This window comes from Panthera leo, chromosome C2 (genome assembly GCF_018350215.1).
Source record: "Panthera leo isolate Ple1 chromosome C2, P.leo_Ple1_pat1.1, whole genome shotgun sequence".
Lineage (NCBI taxonomy): Eukaryota > Metazoa > Chordata > Mammalia > Carnivora > Felidae > Panthera > Panthera leo.
In genome coordinates this window covers 61,154,258-61,166,681 of record NC_056687.1, presented here as the reverse complement: position 1 = coordinate 61,166,681, position 12,424 = coordinate 61,154,258, and the positions used below count along the sequence as shown (strand labels likewise).

The following is a 12,424-nucleotide window of genomic DNA, read 5'->3' as shown; positions in this document are numbered from 1 at the left end:
CTGCAACCATAAATTTGCAAAGAGAGAGATGCTCCATTTCTAAAATGAGATCCATATTCCAGGTACAGTTGACTTGTTCTGGGGTGGACATTTGGTCCTAGTTGGGCAAATGGGTTCTTGTCCTAAAAATTTTGCATCAGGGATATAAACAGAATATTTCACATCTAGGTGCTTGGACTAACCATAATAGGCAAATACATATTTGTTGGAAAACATAGTTTCTGCCAGTGGATGGGGAGGCAAAGGAAATTTCTCGGTACTTCTCCTGGAGTGGGAAGAAACTGCACTCCCTAATTCTTTCTATTTGCTGGGGATTCTCCCCTTTCCTCCCTTCTAGTTCATGTGAGGATGACAATATAGCTAGTGTATGCTTATCTCCACTTGGAGATCACATCTCTGTATAAAGACCCACTCAATTAGTAGGGGGAAAAAAAAACTGCTCCTGGCTTCACCTCCACAACTAGAAAATTAGTCCTTAATCAGACTAATTAAATGCTATAAGTGTTTTTGGGCTCACAGTCAAATTTTTAAAGTTATATTAAAAATGTGTCCCAGTTACTATGGGTAAAGATAAAGGCTGTTTTGTAGCTATTATTCAGGCAGCGCAATACTTTTATATTAGAATCCCTTCCTCCCTACTCTCTACAAACTAGATTCTTGTTCACCATTCAGGACACAGTTCAAATCCCTATTTGCCATAAAGTCTCACTAGGCTAAGAATTCCATATTAAGTACTCCCTTCTTTGTTCTCACACTGCATTTATTAGTACTATGCTTAACTGCTGTCTTTCATGTTGTTTTGCTGCCCTCTGCCACACACTCACAATGCCTTGTGGAAGAGGCAGCCCTGTGTCCTTCACAAATCACTCCTCCCCTCAACTCCAACAAACAGCTGGCTCACCTATCCTTTTGCCAATGGCTGGGTGAGAATTACCCTCTCCCACTGGAAAATACTAGCTCAGGCTAAGTGAGGTTCTAACAATTAGCTAAGTCAAAGAGATTCTCTCTCAGGAATCTGAACCCAAACTCTACAAGAGAGTGGGGCAGAGAGAAAAACAGAGAAGAATAGACCCAGACAGTAGTCATATCCCATTAATGGTAGAGCATTGGTGCTGGGGTCCTATCAGCTGCCTTGAATCCAGGACAAGCGTCCAGCTCTTGTATTTCTATGACTCTGTGGCATGGATCTTTACCCTACAGCTCCATGAGATCCCATCTCTCTTATTAGATGAATTCTAATGACACCCGCACCCCCACCCCCACCCCCAGTGAGTCCCTATGATTGGAAATGAAACTAACTAAAACACTAGCCATTTATTATTTGCTCTCTTGTGTCTTTTGTTGCAAACTGCATGCCTGTCTTTACATTTATAGAGACTATCAGTTCTTTGAAGGTGGAGACATTATGTATCTTCCCAAAGGAGCTAGCCCAGTCTTCAGACACACTGAAACCCCCAGGAAGAACATATTAAATTCGAGTGACATCCAATCCCAATATTCTTCCTAAAGCCAACTTAAAAATTATTCTAAATGTATCTGTTACATGCTATTTTCAATAATGACGCTGAATTCTTTCTTTCATATGTAGGATGTCCTATAAGACTTCTTCCCAGACAGCAGAAAGAACAGAACAGTTTATAGAATCTATTATTTTCTTCTGCATTTAATTTACTTACACTAGAGACAGAGAAACAGCCATCAACTTCCTTAAACCACTAGTGTGTATTCATAGCACCAAATGATCTGCTGGCAAAACTTTTCACCCCTTGGTTCCTTGCATAAATAAAAACCATATCTGGAGGTGAAAAAAATACTACGAAGAAGAAGAATGAGAAATGATGGCAAGCCAGAAAAGTACCAGGTAACTATATTGCCAGTTGTTTGCACTCCCCACAGTTAGCCACACCCACCTTGGGGAATAGAAGTAGGGGGTGGGGTATTATCTCTCAGCCTCCATCTCCACACTGCATTCTGACAGCACACCAGAGGCTCATTATATATAAGTTTACACAGTAACTCTACCAGGCTTTAGTTTTCCTCAAGTCTGTGATGTTATGACATTTCAAACTATTAATCTTTAATAGAAAAGATAAATCAAAGGCAGGTTACCTTGGAAGGATTTTATTTAGCAATATTCTTAAATTACATCTCATAACTTTGATCCTTCCCTGGAAGTCTATACTTGAATCTGAAACTTTCACAAAATTTTAAAGCTTTACCTTTTAATATACTCAACAAAGATGCAAGGAAAGAAATCATGTATTTTTAAAATATATTCAGGATCAAATTGCGTGTACTATGTTTTTGTAATTAAAAAAGAAAAAGAAAAAAAAACACAAATGTTCTTCCTAAAAGCAGAGACTATTCTCTGTGTTGTTTCATTAGAATTAAGTCCCTATATCAGCCACCATTGCATTTCTGCCCTTTGAAAACCGTGCTAATTCTAGCATTTTATGAAAGGATTGGGAGAAACTGTCATTTTCTACCAATTTTTCCTAAAACATGATTTATTCTTTTCCAGCTTTTGTTTCCAGAAAAACAGACATTGTTTCTTTCTGTGCAAGAAATGCTATTGCTATAAATCTCAATTTCCCCCTCCCACTGGAAAATATTACCTAATCTTTTCATACTCTAAATAAAAATTCAGCTGTTAGTACTCAAGAATTTTAAAATGTTATTTTTCTAGTCTGTGTGTCTATGGCAGTAGACAAGACTAACTTCCATTTAGAAGTTAAAATGGAGCAAGTGGAGATGTGATTTGGAAGTATTTTATAGTACACAGCTATTGTTTGGACTGCTCTCAAAATTCTTTTCTGCCTATGAAGACCCATTCACTCTCTTCAGTCAAGTGGGGCCTAGATGAGCCTGAGCCAATGGAACTCTCCAATGGGAAACTCCTTCAACACTTTTGCTGGAATAATGAAGAACTATTCATTCTGTCCTGTGGGTATTGCCCTCCCCAGTATCAATCTCACTTGTCACCTGTTACACAGAAGGCATTTGTCTTGAGTAGGACTGTTACCCACTGTCCAGAGGTGGGTCTTGAGTAGTATAAGCCAATCAGAAGAATTCCTATCCCTGTAGCCCTAGATATTGGTTCCAGGATGGGGGTATGACCTAAGCTTAGTTCTCACAGAATGAAATGCAGGATTTCTATCCAATAATTGAGGAGAAAGATTTGTTCTCTTACTCTGATTGATGAGCTATAGATCTGTGAGGCCTAGAAAGCTATGAAGGTCTAAGAAAATCCCAGAGAGCTTGATTGAATCCATCTAAAACTGCACTACATCTGGACTTCTATCTGTCATGTGATCCAGTACATTTATTATTTAAACCAGTTTGCACTTAAGATCATGTATGCCTGAAGTTTTCATTACCACATCTGCCATTACATGGAGATGGCCCACCCAAGAATAAAGCCAAAGTGAAGAAAAGAAGAGCCAGGAAAAAGAGCTGGAGAGACTGAGTGCTGGTAACAGCAATGAGGCTCCTCCTTAATATGTAAATTAATATAGTATCCCTTCTTACTGAAATTGATTTGAGCTGGGTTTATTCTACTTGCAAATGTGGACTCCTGACAAATTCAGTAGTGTTTCTTATTGGTTCCAATACTGAATTATTATTCCATCGTAAAGGCCATCATAAGAACTAGATGTGAAAACAAAACAGAGATAAAACAAATACTATAATCTTTCAGAACTAGGTTCTGAATATAATATAATATAACCATTGGTCAGAACATCTTAATTTAAGTTGTCATTCAGGCAAAATTACCAATTTGCTACTTTAAGAGATAGTACTAACTAAAAATTACAGAAAAAGTTCAAAAATGGCTTAGATAAATTACATCATCCTTTCAATACTGATTGGGGCTCGTTCTATATGCTCCCATTGGATGATTATTATCTATTTTATACTCCAGGCTCCAAAGGACACTCAAAGCTTCCTCTCTCTCTCCAAACAACCATGAATAAAGAAAGATTGCATGGCTCAAGGTCAAAGGTTCTGCTGGTCTCCAGTGCTAAGGGATAAAACTTCTAATACAAAACAAGAGGTTTGACATTGCTATGGCTTTATTCTTCTTTCTGCAGTTATTATTTTTGAAATCTCCTCTTTGGATGCTATCTTTATGGGGAAGGATCCTATTCTAGACTATTCTCTCATGCATCTATCATTGTCACATGAATTTTGGACCCTTCTTTCCAAGAGTTTTTCTACTCCCAGCACCCTTCACCTCTCACAAATGGACAGAACGAACATCAGAGGAGTCAGACTAGAAGGCCATAAGCTCAATGGTTAAAATACAGATTGGATGAGAGAGAAGCTGTATGAGATGATACTTCAACCAGCCTATCAAAAAAATATTTCATGAAGCATGCCTGGGTGGCTCAGTCTGTTAAGCGTCTGACTCTTGATTTCAGCTCAGGTCATGATCTCACAGTCATGAGACTGAGCCGCGAGTCAGGTTCCATGCTGAGCATGCAGCCTGCTTGGGATTCTCTCTCTTTCTCTGTTTCTCTGTCTCCCTTTCTCTCTCAAAATAAATAAGTAAACTTAAAAAAAAAAAAGAAAAAGAAAAACAAACCTAATGAATCAATTCTATCCCACAATAAAGGATATCTCAACAGAAACCTAGATGTCAGTCACTGTAAACTATTTGACATTCCCCAAAAATTCACTATGTTTTTAAACATGCTAAGCCTCAATTCTTCCTGTATTTCAGTGGAGATAATAATTGTACTTAGCTCATAAAGCTATGGAAAAATTAACTGTATATATAGTCCTTAAGCATGCAATAAACATTCAATAAATGTTAGGTTTAGGACATACCTCCACCATGGCCCTTATTAGACTGCAACAGAATTAACATGCTTCTTTCAGGAGATTGTCTGATGCATAATGGTAATGTGTATTTATGCATACAATATTTTGCAAAATTAGGAAGTTCTCAATTGAATTTTAGAGTTTAAACTTTGGCCATGAAAGAAAACAGGAAAAAGACTTTCATATTTAAATCATATTTAAATCATCACATATAAATTCAAATAACAATGTAATAATGTGCTGATTTTCAAGATTTGTGCTTTGCATTCCTTCTAAATTCAAATGTTGTATCATCTCTGAATTTGAAGGGTAGGTAGTAGAGAATGCAAAGAACGCAAGCACGATCCAGTGTGTACAGATTAAAGTAAATCAGAGTGTTCCCAATGAGAATCAGGAAACAGGTCTAAACGTCTTTCCTTTTCTTTCCCTTGGTCTCTGGTCCTCTATGAAGAAACTCAAGTTTACCTCAGGCATATGTACTACTTCTCCTACACTACTGATATGGGAAGCACTAAAATATCTGAGGATATACAGGAAGCAGAAGAGCTAGCAAGGGTTGTGAGTCTATGCTCCTGGACCTTTTATTTACAGGGAACCACTCATTTGCTTGTCCCCCAAATCTAAATCATCCAAATTTCCTGAGAATATAACCACTTATTGCAAGTGTTTAGTTCTTATGTGCTTTGAACAATACCAGTCTTTCAATGAAATCCTTCAACAAGTTTAAATCTTTCTGCTCTCAAACAAGCCTTCCCCCTCCCAGAGTCACTACCAGCCATAATGAAAGATATGTATGGATCCATTGAAAATTTTTCATTTAAAATGACACTCCCTCAGTCTCCAATTTTGGACATTATTTGCAAAGTGTATAGCCCATGAAGGCTTGAAGGAAATGGTAAAATTAGAAGGTGAGGAAAACATTTTTCATGATGACTTGTTTAAAAAGTAGGAAAAAATCTTACCTTGTGGGGGAGTTTATGATCTCTAAATAGGCCAAGAAAATCAAGTTAAACATAATATACTTGCATATTCTTAAACAACCAAGTTTACTGTATATCTATAAAAGGTGCTGAAAATAGGCATCATATTTTCAAATATCCAGTCTTCAAACTTAAAAGTTTATTGTCATTTCCCCCTGTGGCTTCTGTACTTGCCAAAGATTTTTATGAGGATAGCTGCTTAAATCTGATTCTCAGGAAGGCATCCTGTTTTGAAACTCAAAATGTCCTTGGCATTTAGAATATCATTCATTTAGGTGCATTTCATAAACTTGGAAACATGAAAATTCTAACTAAGATGTTGAAGAAACGATGGAGTTACTTTTAAACCAATCTTCTCTGGAGATTTAATACAGAGCAGATTAGTTTTCTGCACAAATAGTTTAGGGATACACAATTTGAAAAAAAAAATCTCTAATTTCCTTTATGCTTTTCTCTACTAGGTGATGACTTTAGTATTTCCTTATGTAGAGGCATGATCCATTTTTTCTGTAGGGTTCACAAAGATACTGACTTCTGTCTTAAAGTCATATTTTTCAAGAAAAAAATAAGTCACCAAAGGTCTTTTTATTCCTTTCTGCCAATTACAGATAGACAATAAATAAATAAATACATACATACATACATACATACATAAATAAATACATAAATAAATAAAATAGCTTACAGAGTGCACTTACTGAATTTGAGGAGGGGCATAAAAAAGGATCTTGGTGAAATTCATGGACTTGTGAATTCTTGTGACTCTAGATTTCTGGCTGTGATTCTGGATTAGACTCCAATGCATTTTCCATCAGCCTGTGAGAGAGAGTGTAATTAATCTTTGATAAACTGAGCTATTTCTAGACTGTTGCATGATTTTGAAAGATCTTAAAAGAATAGCTTTTAGGACTGTTCTTTAAAAAACATTTAGCAATGGAGAAATCCTACTTGCCATCTCCACCTCATCCACTCTAATGTCTATACATTAGGAAATAGTCCAGAAATCCTTGGGCTATAGAAATTGAGTGTTTCAGTCTTTGGGTTATAGAATTGCTATGTAAAAATACATATACTCAAGGATTGTTGTTAAGACTTAAGAAGTTATGTTTAGACTATTAGGTTCCATTTCTAAAACAAGAGCCCTATATTCCTTGGGTTTTTTGAGAGTATATAGATCATAGTGCTTAAGAGGCCTTCTCTGATAGGATGAATATTTATCCTTCTCCCAGAGATGTCCATAATCTAATCCTCAGAACCTTAGAATATGTCACAGAACAAAGGAGACCTTACAGATGTGATTAAGAATCTCAGAGATGGGGAGAGTATTCTGTATTATTCAGGTAGCCAAATACAGTCACCAGGATCCTCATAGGAGGAAGGCAAGAGGGTCAGAGTTAAAACAAGAAGATATTAGAAGCAGAGAGAGATTGGAATGCTATGCTGCTGGATTTGAAGATGGAGGATGGGGCTTCATGGTTCCATGGATGCAGGTGGCCTCCAGAAACTAGAAAAGACAAGGAAATGGGTTTCCTCCTAGAACCTCCAGAAGGATCAAGGCCTGTGACAACCTTGATTTTGACACACTGAGATTGATTTTGGACTTCTGATGTCCAGAAGTGTAAGATAATAAATTTATGTTTTTTAAGTCACTAGGCTTATGATAATTTGTTACAACAGCAAAAGGAAACTAACATATCTCTAGTAGCTTTCTAATGTATACCAGATCTATGGACATTCTTTAACACTGAAATGGTCCACACGTCAACATTGAGGCATTCACTGAACAATGGAACCTTAGAGAGGGAGAACTTTCCTGGGTAAATAATATTTAAGAGATTATTTTTTGACATTATTGTAAACCTTTCCCTAGCCAAAAATGTGATTTATTGATTTATCTAGTGACAGAAATTACAGCAAGTCTTAGGACAATGAAGGAAATAATTCCATCCTTACCTGAGGATTAGAACACAAAGTTTGGAGGAAAGGGCTTGTTCTGGCCCAGCATGTGGATGAGGCAGGAAATCTTTCTGATGCCACCACCCATCCACTGCATGGATGCCAAGAGTAAACTATCTCTAATTTTTTTTTTTTTTTTTTTTGGGAGATCTCTATAACAAAATCACTATAAGGTTTGAAGTCTAGGCTCATGGGTCCATAAATGATACTAACATAGGGAAAGAGGTTTCCACACCATGCCTGACCCTTAAGAAACCAAAGTGGGACCAGCTGTAGTGACATATGTGTTAGGCACTCTATCTCAGAGAGAGATCTGTCAGTTTTGAAAGCAACATTGGATGGAAGCAACAGAATCAATGGAAACCTTTCCTAGTGAGTAAATTAGATGTTTTGGTCATGATACGAAAGCATGAATGACTGTCATAACTTAGTAAGCATCTCTGAGAATTTTAGACTTATCACTGGGATATCCTGAATTGGAATGAAGGACATCTTTACTCTATTAGAGGATGATTACAAATATTTAATTTGAATATTAAAGGACAGGTAAACTGGTTTTATATGTTCAACATGGTAAAGTGATATATATTATTCATAGGGGTTCCAGTTATGATAGAGTAACTTTTAGTAGACTAATTCTGTGCCAGAAACAACTATAAAAGCTGAATAAATTATAAATATATAAAATACTTGAAGACAATCGATGCAGACAGGGTTTGAAGGGCTATGATTCCTGAGAGAAGAGAAGCACAACAAGGTGAACTTGAAAGTCAGTCTGGCCTTTTCCCCGAGCCATTTGCTAGTTCACAAAGTGGGGAATAGAGTCTGAGTAGAGACCTACAGGCATGATGGGACAGGGTCTGACTCTGCCAAAGTGGTTGAAACTTGAAGGGCAAATTTCAGAGAGGAAGGATTGACCCAAGTAAGGCCAAAATTATGCAGGTGATTTATCTTGAGAAGCTTGTGGACTTTAAGCTATATATGCAGAGAGTAACTTCAAGAAATCCACCAGAAAACAGCAGCTGTAAGGCTACAGCTGAGCAGAAATTTCTTGCTTCAGGACAGAGGATGGAGTTCAGAGACTGCTAAAATAGAACCGGTAAATACCAAGGCTTTCATTTGAGACCCTAGAAAGGCTCTGCCTATGGAAATAAACCTGTCTCAAAGGGACATTCCTAAATAAACACTAACACCAGCCTGCATCAGGATCAAAGTGATCTGCCTACACTCTTCTGCCTTCCAGAAGAAAACTTAATCTTCATAATTGTTCATCACAATAACAGCATTCAGTAAATAATTATATGACATACTAAAAAAACACGAATGAATGACTCAAACCAAGAGAAAGACAACAGAAACAAGCCTACAGGTGTGGGAGTTTTACTTAAATAAGTATGTTCTAAATAAGTTTAATATGTTGGAATAAGAGGAAAAGCTGGAGAATTTCAGCATAGATATGACTTCATCAAAAGGAATCAAGTGGAAATTCTACAACTGAAAAATATCTGAAATTAAAACTTAAATATTAAATGTGTGCCTCCAGGCAAGATGCAGAAGATAGTAACAGGCCATAACTCCCACTTGAACTAGAAAAAAAAAAAAAAAAATTACATACATTACCAAACTGTATTTTTAAGAAAACCAGAGACCTGTGGATACAAAGAAGAATTGAGAAACCAAAATACCAGAGGGAGAAGAGTTTCTCTTGGGTAAACTGAATTTGCCAGCTACTTTTTCCTGGGAAGTATCTGTTGCGTCTGTGCATGTACGGAGAGTAAGGCCTGCCATACACAGGGTGACTCTAGTAATGTAAAGGGGAACAAGTGGGGCTTTTGACATTTCTGTGATCTGGAGTGAAGTCCCAAACAATAGGAAGTCCAGTAGAAGGGCCACTCAACTGAACCTAGCCCAAATTGCTAACTCATATAATAGGGAGCAAAGAAAACAGTGGTTGTTTTGAGCCACTTAGTTTTGGAATAGTTCGTCACACAGTGATAGATAAGGTCCAAAATTCTAAAATTCCTCAGATGTAGGAAGATGATTCAGATGCCTGCTAAAAAAATTAAACTGCAAACACAATTACATAAATAAATAAATACATAAATAATATCATCTGCTCACAAAGAAATAAATGTGGTGCTGTCAAAGACACCAGTTATGGCCACTTAAAAAAGACAAGTGATTAAAAAATAAAATAACACTATGTAAATTAAAAAGTAAATATGGAAATTTAAATAAAAAACACCTAAATTTGAGAAAGGAATACCTTTCTAAGAAAATTTAAATTATCAAAATGAATCAGGAGGAGGTAGATAGGTATAGTGTCCACAACTATAGAACTGAGAAGATAGATGGGGTCTACCCTTTTAGGGGTGCCTTGGTGGCTCAGTCTGCTAAGCCTCTGGCTCTTGACTTCAGCTCAGGTCATGATCTCACAGTTTGTGGGTTCAAGCCCTGTGTCAGGTTCTGTACTAACAGTGTGGAACCTGCTTAAGATTCTCTCTCCTGCTCTCTTTGCCCCTTTCCTGCTCGCTCTCTCTCAAAATAAATAAATTTAAGACAAAAACAAAAACAAAAATCTATACTTAAAAAAAAAAGAATAAAAACCATAAGCATGGTAAAAGACATAATTTTCCCTACTAATTCTAAGAGAGTATCCCAATAAAAATCTCAAAATTAGATAAAGGCTGAACAAGGTTCATCCTACTTATAAATATCAATCTCTGAATTTTTCAAATTCCCAGATAAAAATATCAATAAATTAAATACATTATTCTTTAAATAGTAATAAAATTAAAAAAATAATTTGGGAATGGAAGAATGGGTCGATATCAGTAAACCTGTCATTGTAATTCAATGCACTGACAGAATAAAGGGAAAATAATAATGATTATTTTGTACACTTAGAAAAGATATTTGATAAAATTCAATACTTATTCATGATTTTCAAGATACAACACTTTGCAAACTATGAATATATGGCAACTGCTTTAACAGAACTTTCAGCAAGAAACATATTTAAAGGTGCAACATCAAATATTCAGAAAGACAAAGATGCACTGTACCATGACTATTGTTCAACATTTTGCCATCAGTCTGGTCAACAAAACAAGAAAAAGAAACCATACATCACAAACACTGAAAAGAGAGAAGAATCACCACTGTTAGGAGATGATATGAATTTTAACATAAAATCAAGAGAAATCAACTGATGAGCGTTAAGTAAAGTTTTTGCTAAGATGTCTTGAGTATAAAGTCAATATATAAACACAAGTAGTTTTCCTACATATAAGTAATTAAAAAACGTCCCTGTGTACAATTGTGGGCAACAACTATAAAACATTTTCGGTGGCAATGATGAAACTTTGTGTGATCTATGTAAATAAACTGTAAAATTACCAATGGACTTTAAGACTTACAAATGTAAAATTGCAATTGACACAAACCCAATTCAAACCACCTTAACCAATTAAAAGAAAATCATTTACTTGTGATAATTAAGAATGACAAGGATATAGTTGGTCTCAGGCACAACAGGGTCTAAGGACTTCAGGAGATCTCTGAGCTTTGTGCTATGCTGTATGGTTGTTGTTTATCCTGTGCTCCTGTTGGGGACTGTTCCTCCCAGAATCCAGTCATGTAATTCAGACAGAACCATCAATTATAGTGCCCACCTCCCATTTGCAGGTCGAACACATAATCTAGTCCTATTAGGACTGAGAATGAAATTGATTTTTTTATGCTTAAAATTTTTTTTAATGTTTATTTACTTTTGAGAGAGAGAGCGCGCGCAAGTGGGGGAAGGGCAGAGAGGGAGGGAGACACTGAATCTGAAACAGGCTCCAGGCTCTGAGCTGTCAGCGCAGAGCCCAACACGGGGCTTGGTCTGAATGGTGAGATCATGACCTAGGCTGAAGTTGGATGTTTAACAGATTGAGCCACCCAGGCGCCCCAGATTTTTTTTATATCTTATGTAAACTAGAGATTCAATATCATTTATTCCCTATCTTCCTAACACCATTTATTGAATAGTCTCTATTCTCCCAGTAATTTGTGTTGATGATATATAATACTATCAAATTGTCATTTATGCATGAGCATGAGTCTATTTCTGGATTCTCTTCTATTCCCTTGTTCAGTTTGCCTATCCTGGGCCAGCCCCTCACCAGTTAGCAGAGTTCTTCTTTTCTACTCTCTCTACTTTCCTATCCCAATATCGCAATCTTTAGCCAAGTCCATTATATTTTCGTTATGTGAATGAGGTTTTGGTGGAAACTCATGGCTCTGCTGTGACTTTCCCATTGAAATCAATGGCTTGGGGCAAAAGAGAAAACATAAAAGGAAATGAGTATCTGGGTATAGGAACTTAAGAAAACACAAGCCCCTGCAAATCCAGTGAAATATTATAAAGGGCTTCATGCTTCTACCATATTGGGGGGTCACGGCAAATTTTAAATAAGTACCTAGGGCTAGAATACCTTATATCACATCTGGGTTAACTGGATTTATAGAAATCTCTCTTTAGAGAGATTCAGATGGAATTGTCTAAACTTTATTATTGGCATGTTGTCCTAACACATTTTGATGTTTAACTCAACTTTATTTCACTATAAAAGATTCATTTCTTTTAACATTTTTATTGGCTATTATTTGCTTAGATTAAT

The 12,424-nt window shown here is 36.4% G+C and overlaps 1 long non-coding RNA gene across 3 annotated transcripts in view; it reads right to left on the bottom strand.

The window, feature by feature from the left end:
* LOC122229571 overlaps positions 1-12,424 on the bottom strand; it is an 81,903-nt gene that overhangs the window by 65,715 nt on the left and 3,764 nt on the right. For all 3 annotated transcript variants that reach the window (XR_006207056.1, XR_006207058.1, XR_006207057.1), the window contains exon 2: positions 6,503-6,620. This is a non-coding gene — a long non-coding RNA (uncharacterized LOC122229571). The remainder of the gene's footprint in view (positions 1-6,502; positions 6,621-12,424) is intronic.